Source organism: Ictidomys tridecemlineatus, chromosome 1, assembly GCF_052094955.1.
Source record: "Ictidomys tridecemlineatus isolate mIctTri1 chromosome 1, mIctTri1.hap1, whole genome shotgun sequence".
Taxonomy (NCBI): Eukaryota; Metazoa; Chordata; class Mammalia; order Rodentia; family Sciuridae; genus Ictidomys; species Ictidomys tridecemlineatus.
The window spans coordinates 13,406,349-13,425,541 of NC_135477.1; the positions used below are offsets into that span (position 1 = coordinate 13,406,349).

The following is a 19,193-nucleotide window of genomic DNA, read 5'->3' on the forward strand; positions in this document are numbered from 1 at the left end:
ACTCCCTAAATTGTCACTGAATAATTGATTAATTCTACAGATAAGTTTTGAACACCTTCTTGGGCCAGGCATGTTGGGGATATAGTGAGGAACAAGCCCGAAAGTGTCCTTGCCCACAAGAAGTCCTACATCTGACTAGGGGGAGACAGATAATAAAAGAACATTTAATGAGGCCAAAAAGAGGAGGGTGGGCATAGACAGTGACGGGGGATGGTACTGTTTGGGTAGAGGAAGCCCTCTGTGGGAGACATCTTGCCCAGTGAAAGGAGAGTGACAAGCCTTATGAAGTCTGGTAAAGGCTTGGAGATTGAGGAAACATCCGGTGCCCTGGCTCCAGGGTGGAAAGGGCCCCACGGATTTGAAGATCAAGGTGGTAAGTGTGAATGCCACGAGTGCGAGAAGGCTGGGGGAGCCAGCCAGGGAGCCCAGCTCATGGGTGCAGGGCTGTGGAGACCAGGAGCAGTTTGGGTTTTGGTCCAAGTGTGTTGAGAAGCTCTTGGAGGAACTAGAGGGTTCTGAGGAGGATCTTTTCTGATTATAATTATAATTTAGAAGAAGCTCTAGATGGTTGATGAACAAGAGCAGAGGCAGAAAAAGAGGTCGTTGCAGACCGAGCTCCAGAGTCCATGGGCACGCACCCTTGGGTTAGTGATGTCCAGCTAGTCCACTCAGGATGTACTCGTGGGCTGGTGACGAAAGTGAGAGAAGTCAGGGAAGACTTCTAAGAGGTGTTGGCTTTTATCTGGAGAGTGATGTTGCCATTTGCTAAGGTGGGGAGGAAGACAAGGGCAGTTGCTTTTGCTTCAGAAGATGTGGACTTAGAGTTCCATTCTACACATAGGAACTCCAAAATGCCTTTGCTCACCTGAGAGTCTCTGCTCTCCAGAATCCCATGTTTGTGGAGCTGCTGTCCATCCTGTCCCCATCAAAGCTTTTACTGAACACATTTTCCATGAATAATATTTCATTCTTATGGGGCATTGATGTCATTTTGATGCTTTTGAAGTTACTATTAATGCAGTAGTAATTTTTTACTTTGGACTCTCTGTGAATATAGTGGGGGGGGGATTACTGGGTTATGAGGTTTACACATTTTTTGGTAACAGCTTTATTGAGATATAATTCACATATATGCAAAGACATGCACATTTTCACTTTGGTTTTAAATTCTTTAAATCAGTTTTAAGTAGTCATCAAATCTTTCAGTTTACTAAAATGTTAACCAATTTCTTTGCCTCCCACTCTGGGATTGAGTGTGTGTGTGTGTGTGTGTGTGTGTGTGTGTGTGTGTGTGTGTGTGTGTGTTTCATGCATTCCTTCTAATAGTTATTTCAAGTATCCATGGATAGTAATCATGATATATTTTTTTTCTTTTTTCTTGTTTCTTCTAATGATGAGACTGCTTTTTTTCTCTCTCTCTTTTTGGAAAGTTTTAGATTTATGAAAAATTGAGTAGAAAGTACAGAGTTCCATGTATGCTCTGCTCTGCTTCTGCTATCATTAATGGCTTGCTTTAGTGAGCTACATGTTAGAGTTAATGAGTCAATATTAATACATTATTAAGTGAAGTCTGTAGTTTACATTAATGTTCCTGCTTTATGTTATACAGTTCTAGGGGTTTTGACAAAACTCTACCATTATCATACAGAATAATGCCACAGCCTGAAAAATCTCACCTCTTCCCTGAGCCTCTGGCAACCTCTAATCTTCTTACTGTCTTCATGGGTTTGCCATTTCCAGAATGTGGTATAGTTGGAATCATGCAATCTTGTAGACTGGTTTCTTTTGCTTAGCTATATACACTAAGATTTCTTTCTTTATTGCTTGACAGTTCACTTCTTTCAATCACTGAACAATTGTTATACTGTGTGACTGTTCTACAGTTTATCTATTCTCTTGTCGAAGGACCGCTTTCTTCCAGTTCTATTTTCAGTGTTGAAAGATTATGAATGAAACTATCAACATTGTGTTTAGGTTTTGTGAATAGACCTAAATTTTCAACTCAGTTGAGTAAATACCTAGAGAGTGACTGCTGGATTGTATTGTAAGTCTGTTTAGCATGGAAAAACTGCCAAACTGTCTTCCAAATTGGCTGTGCCATTTTACATTTCTACCAGCCATGAATGAGAGTTCCTGGTGTTCTGCATCCTCAATAGCATTTGGTATTGTCAGGTTTTTGGATGGTAGGCATTCTCATAGATAGATGTACGGTGGCACCTCATTGCTGCTTTATTTTACTTTGCAGTTCCCTGATGGTATGGTATTGAACATCTTCTTATGTGTTTACTTCCTCTGTCTGTGTCTATTTTGGTGAGATGTCTTTTCACACCTTTTATCCCTCTTAAGAATTGAGTTGTTTTAAAATGGTTAAGTTTTTCAGATATTTCAACCTGTGTCTGTTTGTGATTAAAAATGTCTTTATTTCTTCTTTTTTAAAAAATATATATCTATATTTTAGTTTTAAGTGGACACAATATCTTTATTTTATTTTTCTGTGGTGCTGAGGCTTGAACCCAGTGCCTCATGCATGCTAGATGAGCACTCTGCCACTGAGCCACAACCCCAGTCTTTTATTTACTCTTTATTCTTAAATAATAATTTATTTTAGTATAGTATTCTAGTTTGATAGTTATTTTTTTCAGCATTTTAACCATATCCCAATGCCAGGTGGCATATGTTGTAGTAGATGCAAAGTCTGTTGTCAGTCTAATGATTGTTTGGGCTATCTTCCTATTTTTCTTTCTTCCTAATACTTTCTTTCCCTACTGTTTTTAATTCCCTGGTTTCACTGATATATTTAGCCATAGTTTTGTTTTTAATTTCTCCTGTTTGGCATTAGGTATTACTTTTTTTCCTACGTGACTATTTCTGTTTTTGGTTAGTTTAGAAAAATTCTTTGGTTTTCACTTCTAATGCTTCTCTAGTTTCATGATTCTCTTTCTAACTTCTATCAGACACAACTTATTCTTTCCTCACTGGTTATAACTTTAGATTCACATTTTCTATTTCTTTATTTCTCTGGTGTACATTTTGGGTTAGGCATCCAGGTCTGTCTTTCTAGTTATTAACTCTCTTCTGTGTTCCATTGAATCCATGTGGAGTTTTTATAGCAACTGTATATTTATAGTGGAATTCCTATATATTTAAACAAAATAGAATTCTTTAAAAATTTTTTTTAAATTGCAGTTGGACATAATATCTTTTATTTTATTTATATATGATGCTGAGGATTGAACCCAGTGCCCTGCACATGCTAGGTGAGCGTTCTACCACTGAGCCACAACCCCAGCCCTCCAAATAAAATTCTTTTTGATGAGATGGATTCTTTTGGCTTTCTATTTCTTCTCTATCTCATTGAATATATCTGTTTCAAAGTCTTCTTTCATATGGAGCTGTTGTCAAATTTTTCCTTTTGTTGCTCTTGTGGTCTCTGTCATGATTGTTTGGTGGTATGTTTTGGTATTTCAACTGTAGGCAACAGTGACTTTCCCTGGGAGTCCTACACAGATTCTTAAAGGCAACCTTATGGGTTAATCTGTGTTTTCTTGTCTGGGTTTTTGAGGTTTCATGAATGCATACCCATTTCATGAGTGCATCCTCATTTTTAAGTGAATTCCTCACATCATGGAGGAATGTCCTTGAGACTCCGCTCTCAGTGATTCATGTTTCTTTTTGGATCTTGACCCCAGATTAGTGAGTAGAGACACTCTGGGATTCTTTTAAAGATGTGCATCATCTGGGCCTCTAGTTTTCATGTAGGGAGCTTGGTGAGAGTTTCCTGGATGAGGTCTGTCACTGTGGCAGCTACTCTTGCGTGGCCCTGTCAGAGCTATTCTCAAGATGGGATGCCCATTGGAACCATCTGAGAGCTCTGGTATCCCGAGACATGGACCTTCCCCTAGAGATATTTTAAAAACTCCTAGATGATTATAATGTACATTCAGTAGGCAGGTACCCTGTTCTCCCAGTTTTTTATTTGCTTTCAAAATTCTTTTTTGTTAGTTATGTTACATTTAGTATTTTTTTTTCATTTTCTTTTTTCTTTTTCTTTTCAAGGAGGGAGGAGTATCTATATATAGACATATATATGCATCATTTCAGGTTATCATCCCCATCAGAAATGAGAAGTACCAAATTTTAAGCAGCATGCATAGATAAAATGATTTGAACAGAAGTTTTCTAGCAGCCTCCCTGGGTTATTGAATTCTTCAGTGGTTTTTAATTTCTCTGCAAAAGATAACTCTTTTTCCAGTGCCCTCCCCCCGTCATTCCTTTCAGCATGGGTGCTTATCAAATATCTTTAATTAAAATGAATTTATAGTGTGGGGCTGGATTTGAATTAGTGGCATTCTCTGCTCTTTTGTGATACAAATATTTGAATATATTCTGTAGCTGGAGAATATACTCCAAAATATGTGAAATTTGGGGGATCATAAATGTACTAAGATTTTAAATGCCATATAAGTAATGATAGAAATATATTTTGGGGGGATAAAGTAGATCATTAAAACATCAAGGTGAAAAGAAGTGATATTTAGAAGAGAGGAAGTTTTTCTAGCTGATTTAAGAAGACATTAGATGAGTGTGTTAATTTGCTTGTCTGCAGTAATCATTCCACTTTATGTGCAGCAACAACACACAATGTTGTATATCATAAGTACATATAGTTAAAAAGGAAGAAAAGATATTTGATGTAAATGTGATTTCTGAAATGAAAAGGGACAGTTTTTGAAAGGAATCTGAAAAGCAGACATGAGTTCAACCCCTAATGCCAAAATAAATAAATAAATAAATAATTTTAAAAAATATGTTTGGATGTAGATGGACACAATACCTTTATTTATTTACCTTTATGTGGTGTTGAGGACCAAACCCAGTGCCTCACCCATACTAGGTGAGTGCTTTACCACTGAGCCACAACCCCAGCTCTAAAGTAAATATTAAAAAATAAAAAAAAATAAGAATTCTGTTGGCTAACTCTTCTCAAAATCAAAGCAGGGCAGCTTCAAGGAAATGTTTTACTGTGTAAGGTTTAGTTTGGGGGCTCTAACTGTCATTACCTGCTTCAATGACTTTTTATAGGGGGTTGAGTTTAAAAGAAATTAGCTCTGTTTATAGCCCCATTTTCAAAATATGCTTGCAAAACTTTAGACTTGACTCTGGTCTGTGCTGGGCTACATCTGCATATAATTGTAACCATAGACACTTGCGTCTCTTAAGAATGTGCATCTGCAAATAATTGTACTTCCAGTTGCCAACACACAGGATGGGTTTTAGGCTGTGCCTCAGCGAGAATAGTGGAAAGATGAAGCAATTATCTGGATAATTCAAGCCAAAGAAATAAGAATCCCCCATATTATATCTTCGATTTTCTGGATATTTCAGTTGAGGGGATGTTTTGATTAAAATCATCTGGGTAATTGCTTGAGTTTTCCACTTCACTCTGTTGGTGTAAACACAGCTGTTGTATGATTGACAACTTTAAAAAAAATTCTCCCTTTTTGGAAATAACCATTTTGAAAGAGCACAACTCTTGCTTAGGGATTGTGGACTTCAGATCACTTTTTGGCTATATTACTCGCTGCTTTCCAGTGAGAATGGCTGGGTAGCAAGTTATTACTTGTATTGTGAGTGTTGAAGAAACTTCTTTCGGGATCTAGTGATATTTCTAGCTCATCTTTAGAGTAAATGGGGCAGTAGTCCAGCCATTGCAACCCAATCCTGCACATAACAGATACAGTTTCCACCTGTGCCTAAAAATCATGAGTAGCATGGCAAATACTTCCATGTTTAGAAAAATATCCAATTTGACTATCCCATCAGTTCCAGATGGTACCTGTTCCTGATGAATCTCCGTGTAGTGCCAAAGTGGAATCTCAGCCAATGCATTTTAATTCCATTCTCAAAATTATCTGCATCCTGTGGCAGTAAGGATTAATACTTATTGAACTGCATTTTGGATCAGCTGTGGTGCTAATGGAGTGAAGGGGGACAACCCAGAGTCACTCAGCTGGAGGCTTTGGACACCCTGCATTCTGCACCAGAATGAAGAACTGTGAAATTGTGTGGTTGAGATTTGTTTTGACAGGTTTGGTTCTCCAAGGCCCCTCTGTTTTCTCAGTCTCTTCCAGGCAATTTGAAATGCTCACAGGATAGTTGGAGGAGAGCACTGGGACCATGAACCTCTTGGTGACAGGTTCTTGGAAAGGTGTGAGGTGGTTTTCTCCCTCTGCTGTTGATTTGAAAAGTTGTTTAGGTTCTTCTGGCAAAAGACAGCTTCATGTTGATATATGAGAGTATTGTTTTGCAAAAAGACATTCTTTTTTTTACAAATCTCATAAATTTAGAGATTTTAACATTATCTATTGTGTGAAAATTGGTCTATCTTAACTAAGGGCTTATTTTTGAGGATTGTGTGTCATTTCTCCAATCTGTTAAGCACTTTAGCACAGTAATTGAGAGCTCAAGGTCTGGAGCAGATGGTTGGTTTCAGATCCCAGCTCCACAAGTCTTAGATGGTCATCTTAACCTCCCTAAACCTTGGGTTCATTATCTGTCAAATGGGAAGATCTTAGTTGTGACAGGTTTATCGTCTTGAAGATTAAAATGCATACTGTCATCCCCGAACACAGTGATCTTGCTAAGGCTAGCTGGCATTTATTTGGTCCTTTCAGCCTGCATATATTTGTTGAGAGTCTGCTGGGTGCCAAGCAGGATGTGGTGTGCCGCTTCTGCTGGCTAACCAAGGTGCCCCATGGTGAGGGCAAGCGGAGAGTGCAGCGGTTCCACAGACATAATCCTTTCTAGTTTTCCCACATTCTTGAAGGCCTTCTTTTCACTCTGTTTGCATGTTGTATTAGATGGCCCTGAAGGATGTGAGTTCAAAACGATTCATTTACCTTTCAGATTGTTTTCTTTTTTAAATAAATGATGGGACTCTCAAACCCTTGAAGGAATGAATTCCATCTGTAGAAAAATGTGGTTTTGTTACACTGGGTGAGAAATAAAACAGTCATTGGGTGCCAGAGGATTTCATCTGGATTTTTGCCATGTGGGCAGGTGGGTGGGCACTTTCTGACCTGCAGGAAGGGGGGATGCAAGGAGGAAGTGGAACAACAGGGCGGCGTATCGGGGGTCTCTTCTCCCACCAAGAACCCCAGTAGAGGGGCTGGGGCTGGGGCTCAGTGGTTGAGCACTTGCCTAGCATGTTCGAGGCCCTGGGTTCGATCCTCAGCACCACATAAAAATAAATAAAATAAAGGTATTGTGTCTGATTACAACTAAAAAATAATTTAAAAAAAATGAACCCCAGTAGAGGGGCAGTTTGGTCATGAAGGGAAGAAGGGGTGGGTGCCTTGGGTCGGCTGAGGAGAAACAGTGGGAGCTTTGTCCTGAAGATTGAAGATTATAGCAGCTGCTTCCTAAAACTCAGAAGTCCCTTGAAAACTGGTGGTCTGACAAACAAGAGGCAAGATTTTAGCATGTGATGGTTTCCCATTTTTTTTTTTAAAATAAAATATCATAGGGAAATTGGGCAACCCCTGCTTGCCAAAGTCTTTCTCCTCCTCTCTGAAGTGTGGTGATTTCCTGGATCTAGTTAAGCTCTGACGACCACGTTGTGACCTTTCAGTTTGATGACCCTCAATTCCTGTAATGAGGAGCCATTTAACAGGGCTGTATTGTACAACTCGTTCAAAATGGCTTTGATAGTTTGGCTCAGAATTTAATTCTTCAAAAACTTTGGTAAATCCTCGGAGACTTGGCTGTCAGTTTAAGGCTTTTGTTGTTGCTGTTAGATTTTTTTTCCCCAAAAAACCCAAGTATAAGTTATCTTTTAATGAAGATCAGCAACCTTCTTTTGTTGAAGATGATACTTGTCTATTGCAAGATAAATAATAACTTTAATTATTCTGGTGGCATGGGAAACTACTTTTTAAAAAGAATTTCATTCTAAATGTATGACAGCCTAAATTAGTATTTAGGAAGTACTGAAAGGAATTCATCGTTAAGTTACATTTTTATCTTCCACCCTATCACGTTTGCTTTCTTTAATTGAATGTTATTATTTTGGACCTCATAATATTTGCTGTGGGTAAAATAACAATAACTCATTAGATTCACTGCCTGAGATCAATAACAAAATTTCCATTATTTATTTTCCCAAAAGACCTTTAGACACTGCACTTGCAGCTTAGTAGAAAGGAAAGGGATTTTATAATGATTTACTTTAAAAAGATTTTCACCTCTGATATATATCTGCCAAAACCCCACTAGAATTGCACTGTGGTAATAATAATTATAAAACAAAAATGCCAAGCAATTATTCCATCGTGATCTGCATCTTGACTATGCATGAAACCTGAGAAATACAAGGCATGGAAAGCCTACCGTGTTTAGACACAGGTTTGTTTGGACAGAATTTATCAAAATGATGTGGTAGGAACATCCACAGATATAAATATGTTTAATGGAAAATCCACCAGTGAAGATGAGCATTTTTTTTGATGATTGTCCAACTGACATCTCTCTCTCCCTTTTGTCTCTGGCCACCTTGATAAAATGCATTTTCTAATTTGCATTTAATTTGTTAACATATCTGACACGGACCATATTGTGCCTACTTGGAGATTTCCATTCTACATATTTCAGTGTGAGCCCAGTGGAAGGAACTGAAAAACAAGCATATAAGCTTTAGAAGCTTCTCACTTGAGAGGAATTGCAGATCCTAATTTTGTAGCTAGCAAGTGAGCTTTCAGCATGGGTAAAAATTATTGATTTTTTTTTTTTTGGTATTGTAATCTTTAAAAGGAATGGCCATTTGTTTGTATGTCAGTAGTTGAAACTTAAATGTAGAGAAAGAGATTTAAATATTCTGTCTCAGAAAATCCGTAACATCCCATAGATTTTTAGGATAAATGAATCAGATTAGAATAATTGTGGAGAACATTATTCCTTCATTGAGCAGATTACAACCAATTAAGTCGTAATTCTGAGCCCTTGTTAAATAAATATCTTATTCTCCATCATGACGGCAAAGTGTCAGAGGAAAGACAGGTGTGCATTTTCTGATCAGTCACCAGCTTGCCAGAAATTCCAAGTGTGTATGGAACATACACAGAGAGTGTGGACAGGAATGGTCTATGTCACATGTGTAAATATCAGTGACAGGCACTTTGGCCGGCAGGCGGTCCGTGTCTTTGGAGGGCTTGAAGGCTAAGGTCAGATGATGAAGTTTGCCTTGTTCTTCCAACACTTACAAGCCAGATGAAGTAAACGTTTCAGATACCTTGCGAGGTCACCAGGAGGTTACCTTTGCAGGCTGCCTTCCCTAGAGCCTGCCACGTTGAGAGACGTGGCTTTCCTGTTGTCAAACGCTGCTGCATTCAGGCAGCTGCTCGAAAAAGAGCCTGCGAAGAGATCCGCTGGGTTTGCGTGCACTTCACACTGTATATAATTCCGGTGTTAAATTTATTGGAAGACTGAGCCTAATGTAAAACACAGTGTGAAAACGAGGCTCCATGTGTCAGCTTTATGGCACATTTGGAAGGAGTTGAAGGTTTTCAGGATGTGTGCCTTGTTGAGGAAAATCGGTGCCGTGAGCCGGAGAGTGAGGAGAGAAAGTTGGCCGCCTAATCTGCACTGATGCTCAGATGTGGCCGCGCAGAGCCTGGGGACGGAGGCCCAGGTGTTGTTTACCCCCAGGAGCCCTTTTCCCCCTCTCCTCTGTGACCTTGTTGTGCAGAGCTTTGGGGCTTTTGGCCAGCCAAGGGGAAGCTTGCATTCATTCTAGGATGTCCTTTATCAAGGAGTTGGTTACCATTAAATATATGCCTGGGGATCAGGCAAGGTTTTGCAGGAGGTTGAATGGCTGAAAATGTTTCTTGTTCTACTATTTGCTAATACAGGGAGGTGGATGCATGAGAATGTAGATATCAAGAGAGGGACAAAGGAAAACAACTAACATGTGAAGGGTGGGGGAAATAAAGAACAAAGTTTCTCTTTTTGCTTTATTTTTATTTTGTTTGCTACTGGCTTGTTGCTTCATTAATCTATTCAAGGGTCTATTGACCCTTGAATATCTATCTCTGTGTAACAGGCCTTGTGTCAGTTGGTAAACACAGCCGTTTGCTTAAGAGCTTAGGTTGGAGCCTAACCAATTGCAGTTTGAGAGTCCTTCCTCTGCTTTGAATGTGTGAGATGACTTTGGACAAGCCACTTACCTCTCAGAGCCTTAGTTTTCTCATATGTAAAATATAATAACAGAAACATAAATATGTTTACCTATAGACATGGTTAAATCTTTTATGGTTCAGCCAATGGAGTGGAATACTATACAGCTATAAAAACATGAGATAGCTCTCTATGTGATGATCTCCAGCAAAGGGCAGAGCAGTTTGTATAATATATTATAGTATACCTAAGGAAACTCTAGATGGATACCTAAGACACTGATTTTAAAAATATAGGTGAAGGAGGTGTGGGAACTTGGGGCATAAAAGTGGAAGGGAAACATTTCATTCTCTATCTTTTTTGTTTTTGAACCCTACAAATATGTTATCTGTTATAAACTAATAATAGTATAGCTTTGAAAACTTGTTGGATTTGCAAGGGATTCAGTGAGATAAGGTACCTGCAGTTCTTATTTCCGAGATTTGGCTCAAAAGGCGTATTCAAGTTGTTTTTCCTAGCATTATTGTGATGGTGGATTTGAAACAAAGTTGCATAGAAGAAGGAAGCATTTCCTGTTGTGTGCAGAAGGCAGAAGATTGCTGGGTATAACCAATGTGGGAAGAGGGGAAGGTATAAATTGTCACAGGATCACAAGGAGGCTGTGTGACCACTTTACACCTTCTGACTTATTTTCCTTCTTCACCTCCCTTCTTGCCTAACTAAATGTGTTCTTCAGTGCTGGCAGTCACTCCTTTAATCCTAACTGTTGTCCCTTCCCTTCTGTGGGAGACATGGAGTGAATTCAATTTGTATATGTATTGAGGATTTCTTCTTCTTCTCCTTCTCCTTCTCCTTCTTCTTCTTCTTTTGCCAGCTTTTTGTCATTTTTTGTTTCTGGGTCTGTTTTTCTGATTCCCTGCCCCGGAAGGCAGGGCCCATATTAATTTAGATTTTCTTCACAGTGATCTTTCGTGATTTGGTAATTCTTGTAAACATGAGACAGCACGCATTTTTCTTCTTTTGTATCTGAAAAGTACTGGCAACCCCCCTTTGGGTACATGGAGGGGAAATTTTCCATCACAGGCACCTTTTCTACTGAAAGAGACTCCTTGTTTCCTGTTCTGTGGCTCCTGGCAAAGACCTTGACTTCAGGGCCTCTCATAAGTGATTGGGCAGAGCAGAGTTGGCAGAAGGCACAAGGGGTGCCCTGTGCGTCCACCTTTGGGCACCATGGGTTGGGGTTGTTATCCTCAGAGGGCACCAGGGGGCGCCCACACTCACCACCAGCTGGTTAAGTGTCAGGAATGCCCAAGCAGAGGTAGATTCTGATCAAAACAGAGGCGGCTCTTGCTGCTCCCATCTCTGGGACTCCTCTCTTGTCCCTGACCTGAAGAGCTGAGTGACAGATCTCCCAGAGGTAGGCCGTGTCGTAGCTTGCCAGGACTACCCTGAAGGTACTTGGAGTCGGTGGATAGTCAGACAGTAGCAATGTACTTCTCTCAGCTGAGGAGGCGGGGAAGTCCAAGAGCACAGTGCTGGCAAGGCAGCTCTCATTCTGCTGCCTCTCCTCTGGACTTGAAGGTGGCCGCCATCTTGCTGTGTGCTCACATGACCCCCTCATGGTATGGCCTTCAGGAACTGAGAGAGCAGACAAGCTCTCTGTTGGCTCTTCTTATGAGAGCACTGATCCCATCCTTATGACTTCATCTAACCCTGATTATCTCCCCAAGGCTGCATCTCCAAGAACTGTCACATTAGAGGATAGGGCTTCAACATGTGACTTGTAGTGGGGAACGTCCAGCCCATAACAGGTGAGATGGATGTATGTCAGTTCTGCAGGGGGACAGCTGTTGGAGTGAATTATGGTGGCCTTCCCTTCTATTGCAGTGTGGCAAAGCCACAGGCAAGGTCTTCCTAGGGGATGATGTGTCCCTGTGCTCAGGGGTATAGGTGGCCTTGGTTTAGGACTCCAATAAGATGTTTGAATAGCCAATCAGATGTCAGTACCATTTTATTCATGCTGGGGAAAGAGCGACCATGCATCCTGAGATTGGTTTCTTAAAAAAAAGAAACTTGTAGATCATAAGAAGAAACCTCAACAGCTGGGGACCCTTTGGCTAACTAGGCCTTTGGACAAGCCAGAGTGGCTGTTTTAGTGACACATAATCTTCCCTTTGCCTGGCCTTGGTAAACAAGCTCCAGGGCTGTCATTTAGTTTGATGTCTGCTTTTCTCTCTCTCTCTCTCTCTCTCTCTCTCTCTCTCTCTCTCTCTCTCTCTCTCTCTCTTTCTTTCTTTCTTTCTTTCTTCACACCAGAATGCATTACGGTTCTTATTATAAAATAGAGCACAACTTTTCATATCTCTGGTTGTATACATAGTATACTCACACCAATTTGTGTCTTCATACCTGTACTTTGGATAATAATGATCATCACATTCCACCATCATTAATTACCCCATACCCCCTCCCTTCCCCTCCAACCCCTCTGTCCTACCTTGAGTTCGTCTATTCCTCCCATGCTCCCTCTCCCTATCTCATTATGAATCAGCCTCCTTATGTCAAAGAAAACATTTGGCATTTGTTTTTTTGGGATTGGCTAACTTCACTTAGCATTATCTTCTCTAACTCCATCCATTTATCTGCAAAAACCATGATTTTATTCTCTTTTATTACTGAGATTTCATCTCACTCCAGTCAGAATGGCAGCTATTATGTGTACAAACAACAATAAGTGATGGTGAGGATACCGAAAAAAAGGTACACTCATACACTTCTGGTGAGTCTGCAAATTGGTGCAGCCAGTATGGAAAGTAGTTTCACGATTTCTTGGAAAATCGGGAACCCCCATTTGACCCAGCTATTCCTCTCCTCGGTCTATACCTAAAGGACTTAAAAACAGCATACTACAGGGACATAGCCACATCAATGTTTATAGCAGCACAATTCACAATAGCTAAACTGTGGAACCAACCTAGATGTCCTTCAATAGATGAACGGATAAAAAAAAATGTGGCATACATACACAATGGTATCTGCTTTTTGAGAGAGGTACGGACAACCCCAACTTGGTGGATCTGCTGCTCAAATCGAGTTTCCTAGTTCTATCCCACCTCTGTGATATAGGCCTAATTTCACCCCAGGGCTCTTGGCAGTGGCTCTGAGTAGTATATTTTTGTGTGTATGTATGTAGTAGAACTTATATTACACAGTATTTGTTCATGGTAGAGGGACATTAGGAGGCCACGTGTACTGTGCAGGGCCACTGAGTCGTACGGAGGCCAGTGATGGGTTTTACAGACATGCATTTACGAAGAGTTTGCTAAATTAGACCCCTGAATGGCCCTCCCTAGAGTGAGCGCCCCTTTGCTCTGTCGCCTGAATTAAGCTATGCACTGTGGACTCAGAAACACCTGTCCCAAGTGAGAAAGCCTGACTGCTGCCTGGGAGTCAAGCCCTGCCTCCCACAGTCTCTGCAACTATTTCTTGTTTATGCTGGTCCCTTTATTTCACTAGGTCCCTGAGATGCCATCCAGTTAGGAGCAGGTTGACCTGAGAATTGAACAGGTTCTCATAGCTGGAAGCTCTTCCAGGGACTTGCAAAGTTTCCCTGGAGGGGACAAACTGGCACCTGGGTGCAGGCATTTTCCTTAAAAGGGAATGAGAAAAATGACAGTTGGGTAGTCTGAGCTCTGGCTTAGCACAGAAAGCCCACATTTATCAGGATTGTAAATACAAGTATGGTCTGCCTTCTCCAAAGAGAAGAGAGATTTAAAATGCTCATTCAACCCAAGGGCTGAGGAGAGAGACAAGAGGAGCCATATCCAAAAATGAATCGATACACAGCTGCCCGTTCCTCACACCCACGGCAAGGAACATCGATTATAGTAAATGACAAGAGTCTTCCCAAAAGCCATGTTCAGTGTAGTCCAAGGAAAACAATTCCTTCTTTCCCCTTTTATGTTAAGATGGGCCTGTGTACACAATTTGTGTTGGGGGAAAATGGAAAATCAAGTTTGTGTGTGTGTTTTTTTTAAAAAAAACAAAAAAACCAAGCAGAGTGTTTTAAATCACTCAATTTTCAAAGAGTAAACAAGTTGGGCAGAACAAATGCCCTTGATAAGATGCTGATAGATGAGGAGCAACTGATGGGTCTGGGAACAGGGATTGGTGACAAGGGAGTTGGCTACTCTACCTTCAGGGAACTTCTGGTCTAAAAGGGGACAGTGTCATATAGGGAGGGCAGCAAACAGTGGATGCTTCAAGTGAGGGGACCTGAATCTGAGCTGTAAGAGTGTCTGCCCAGGGTGTCTGTGGCAGGGAATCACTAACTGGGCAGCTCTGAGGTGCTGGGAATTAATGATGGAAATCTCTCAGGTGGGGAAGCCTTTTATTTTAATATGCTTACACACTTCCAAGTGTACTCAGAAAGTTGACTAGCTCATTTAAAAACAATCATAACTTTTAAATGACAAGAGGGATCTAACGATGGCTTGGTACAGTTCCTGTTTTAGTCCTGAACTGAAAACAACTTGTTCTTTGGACTAAACTACCAGTCTTTAAAGTCAGAGATCTTGGTAACCCTTGCAAAGTATTCCCTGAGCAGAACACCACTTGAAGAGCTTCCCAGCAGTGATCTCTGAAGGGGCTTATCAAAGATGGGACCTCAGTCTGGTGACAGCACTCAGCTGGAGAGCCTGGGAAGATCTGAAGCTTTGGCACCCTGGGATTGGACATTGTCACATAACCCTCCTGATTACTTTTTAACACCTTTGAGGAGTTTAATGATTAAAATGTGTTCCACTTCAGAAAACTTCAGAACAAGCTGTAAAAAGTAATTTGCAATCCTCCTTTTCTCTAGATCTATGCCGAATGTGGTGTTTAATTACTCTATAATAGCTTTTTGTTCTGGTGATTCGTTACAAAAATAGACAAGTCCTTTATCATCATTAAACACCAGGATTAGTATTTTTTTAAAAAGGAATCACTTAAGTGTCTTAAAAGGTTTGGAGAAAAATGGCAGAGAACTCTTTTTTCCCCCCAGGTATGAAATTTTCAATATAATGCCTTGATATTTACAATAAATGGATTCATTCAAATGGTGTATATTTAAAGAGAAGTCAAGGCACTAAAATACTCATCTCTTTAAATCACCCAACAGCTATTTAAGACAAGCTCCTGGAGGGCTGCCAGATTTCATTCTGTAATGTATATTCCCCGGGAGGATGAAATCACGGCGTCTTTGCTCACATTATTTCTGAACAGTATGGAATATGTTTAATTTTTAACCTGTTTATTTTAGCATGTTCTAGAGTCCAGCCATCCAGAGTTGGGTAGTTTGACAGGACAGGACAGGACAGCTCTGTTCCCTGAAACTCTCACTGGTTTGGTTGTCAGGTTCTTTGGTGGAGAGAAGATAAAAGGAGCCATTGAGAAAGGAGTCCCTGGGTTGTGTCTCCTCTCTTACTGTCCTCGCCACACCGAGCTCCCATTTGGATCCCAGGGATAACATCCATTGGTCCATTGGAGACCTGGCCACATTTTAAGGAGGTTCCTCTGGAAGAGTCGCCTTTGCAGAAGGAAGGGCTGATGATTCACAACCTGGTTGGATTCGTTTAAAATAAGCCTGTGTGCTGAGGCCTTGATTTAGGTGTTGTGGAAATATGAAGTAATGCCTGTCACAGGGCATTAGCTTTTATATTGTACTTAGAATTTAAATTTATGGGTATATTACAACAGATTATTTTTCTTCACTAAGTAGGTGAGTTGGGAAAAGGTTGGCAGCTGTTTTTAGTTAAGATGAAAGAGAAAGGACTAGAATTAGGGAGAGGGAAGAAGGGAACACTTGTGATCACTGGGAAAGGAAAGCGGTATTTAGTCAGAAGAGGAAGCCTCACCTGGATTTGCCCAACACACACACCTTTAAAACCTGCTTGATATCAATTATATAATTTGAATCCACAGTGTTTCTCCTCTGAGAAACACTCCTCTCCATTTATGGGATGATACAGAGGCCCAATTTCTGTTATGTGGGTAAGTCCAGACCTTGAGTCATAACACTCTAGAAGATGTGACTTGTGCCACTATTTAGTTCAACCTTATGATTAAGATGCCAGAAAGTCGAGGCTCAGGGAGGTCTTTTAACTTGATTCATGTCACGGGGTCCCAGTGATTGAAGAAGGTGGAACTGGAAATCTAGGGGTGCCAGACCTTGCTGACTCTTGGAACAAGTCCCGAGGAAGGTCTGAGGCCAGGTTCATGGCTTCCCAGGGACACACTGCCTGAGCCCATCCTACATCTTTTTCAGGAAACGCCTTAAAGCACAGCTGGAATGTGTTTGCTTTCCTGCTAGGAAGTCTTTATGGCTACTCATGAAATGAATTTTATGTATATATATATTATATATATATATATATATATATTTTCAAATAGAAAATTAAATCCAAGTTTCCCTGATCACCATCTTCATTCATAGTCTTTGCCAATGTGTAGTCTAGCCCTGCCCTACCTTTCTAGCTTCTAATCCATTTCCTTTCTCTTGAGTACACAAAGATGCTTTCATTGAGTTAGTCATTTTTCCATTGCTGTAATAAAATGCCTGAGAAAATCAACTTAAAATGGGAAAAGATTTTTTTTAGTTTTGGTTTCAGTCCATGGTTATCTGACTTGTTGATTCTGGGCCTATGATGAGGGAGAACATCATGGACGCCATGGTGGAGAGTGTAGGGTGGAGTAAAGTCACCTCATGACAGCCAGGAAGGAGAGAGCCGGTGGGGAGGAAGGGGCCAGAACAAAGTACCCTTCAAAGGCACAACCTCCAAGAGTAGGCCCCACCTCGTAATAGCACCACAGCCTGGCACCCAAGCCTTTAGCAGTAAAATGTCTTTGCGGGGGCATTTCAGACCCGAACCATAGCATCCACCCATCCACCCATCCATCCATCCATCCACCCATCCATCCATCCATCCATCCATCCATCCATCTGCATCCTGCATCCTGCTTCTCCTCTGAAGCTTACTGAATTGATTGCTGTGGTTACTAAGAGGATGAGCTCTGTTCTGTTTACCTGCATGACCTCTGTCCGTGGTTGCTCAGTAAATACGTCAAGAGTTGAAACAAGTCTTATTATATCAATAACTCATTCCTGCACTAGTTAGAGAGGCTAGATTTCAACTGAGGATTGACAGGGCAGTTTTTATACAGGAGTCTTCATTGGGACACTCTCAGGAACTTCGGAGGGGTGGTTGGTCTCCCTGTTGGAAGCCCACTCAGCAGAGTGAGAGAGCTGAGATTTTGGCATGAAACACCTTTGAATCCATCTCTTTCCCTGTGACCTTGAGCATGTTGTCAGTCTCAGTCTCCTCAACTCTAAAATGAGATCATGGGTTTCAGTTTTTCAGGGATGCTTTGAGAATTAAATAAAATAAATACATGTGAAGTGCTTGGAATAGGGTAGGCATTCAGGAAATGGTGGTAGCTAAGAATCAGCTTAAGGTATCAGGGATCACTCTTTTTAGGAAGAGGGATTTAGATTCGTAAATTCTCAATTACCTTAGTTGCTATTTGATGATGCCCTTTGGGTTGAGGAGAGTAAGCATTGGCTGAGACCTCCAGAAAGTTGGAAGATGGATAGTTTATTTCTGTCTTAGTTCATTTAGTACATAAAGGCTAAAGGAAATTCCTTGGGAATCCAGACTCAAAGACATATTAGGGCCTTGCTCAGGAAACAATCCAGGAAACCGAGAGAAAGGGAAATCTCCTAAGACTGGGGCCAGGTGGGGATGCCAAGCCCTGTGGAACAGCCTCCTCTCCAATGTAGTTGTTGGCTTCAGATAAGACAAACTATTATCTCATCTAAGGAAGAAGAAGAAGAACCCCCACTCATTCCTCCAAATACCTAGCCCATTGAGTCTGAACACTGTGAGATATTTGCCTAAAATAGATTTATGAGGGGAAGAACTGATTGTCCACAGAAGTATAGGTCTGTATTCCAATCTAGGAGGAAAGCTACCTCCAAATATTCATGAGTCACTTCAGGTATTTATTATTGATTCATGTTTCATGCTTTTTACTGAAATGACAGTACCATGGTCACTTGGCCTCGTTGCCTGACCATCTCACGGCTTATGTACGACTAGTGTACTAATTTTCTGTTGCTGCTGTAGCGAATTACAGTGACTTAACTAATATGAAATTGTTAGCTCCCAGGCCTGCAGGTAGAAGACCAGTGTGCTCACGGGGCTAACCTCAAGGGATCGGCAAGGCTGGCTCCTTCTGAAGCCCCCGAGGGAGAATCCATTTCCTGGTTTTTCCAGCTTCTAGAAGCCACCTGCACATTTTGGCTCCTGGCCTCCTTTCCCTAGCTTCAAAGTCAGAAACAGTGTCTCTCGACCCTTCTTCCCCCATGGCAACTCTCCAGGGAAAGGTTCTTCACTTTCAAAGGGATTCATGGGGTTACGTTGGATCCACCTGGCTGATCCAGGACAATCCCCCAGTCTCTCGAGCCTTCATTTACTCTCCCTGGCAAAGCCTCATTTGCCACCTGATACTCAGTGTGTACTCCCATTTGCTGTATTCCGAGGTTCCAGGAACTAGAACGTGGGCATTTGGGGAGGGCCGTTATTCTGCTCACCAGAGACAAAGAAGGAGTTGGAACTTCTGGCCAACCTTTAGAGCCATCCTGGTTGGTTCTCTGGATGTCCCCAGCTAAGAGATGACGAGGCACCTCTTTGGTCAGAAGCCTCCAGACTTTCTGTGGCCTGAAAGACATTGCCATCCTAATTCCCTTTACTTTCCAAATCACACCACCCAGTAGCCAACCAAGTACTGACTTCCAGGCCTGAGGGATAATGGAGTGGTGGGAGGAGAGTGAAAAATGAGGGCTTTGGTCACTTGAGCCTGAAGAAGTCCATCTAGATATAGCCACGTTACAGCCAGTTCTTTTGAATCTCTTAAGTCAGGTACATTTTGTAACAACTGCTATAATTTGAAGATGTCTGAAGCCACAAACTGGCTCCAGAAAT

General features: G+C 41.2%; 1 protein-coding gene across 1 annotated transcript in view; it reads left to right on the forward strand.

Moving 5' to 3' along the window:
• Nucleotides 1–19,193, forward strand: part of Gfra1 (GDNF family receptor alpha 1) — a 57,302-nt gene that overhangs the window by 23,395 nt on the left and 14,714 nt on the right. The gene's annotated exons all lie outside the window — the stretch shown is intronic.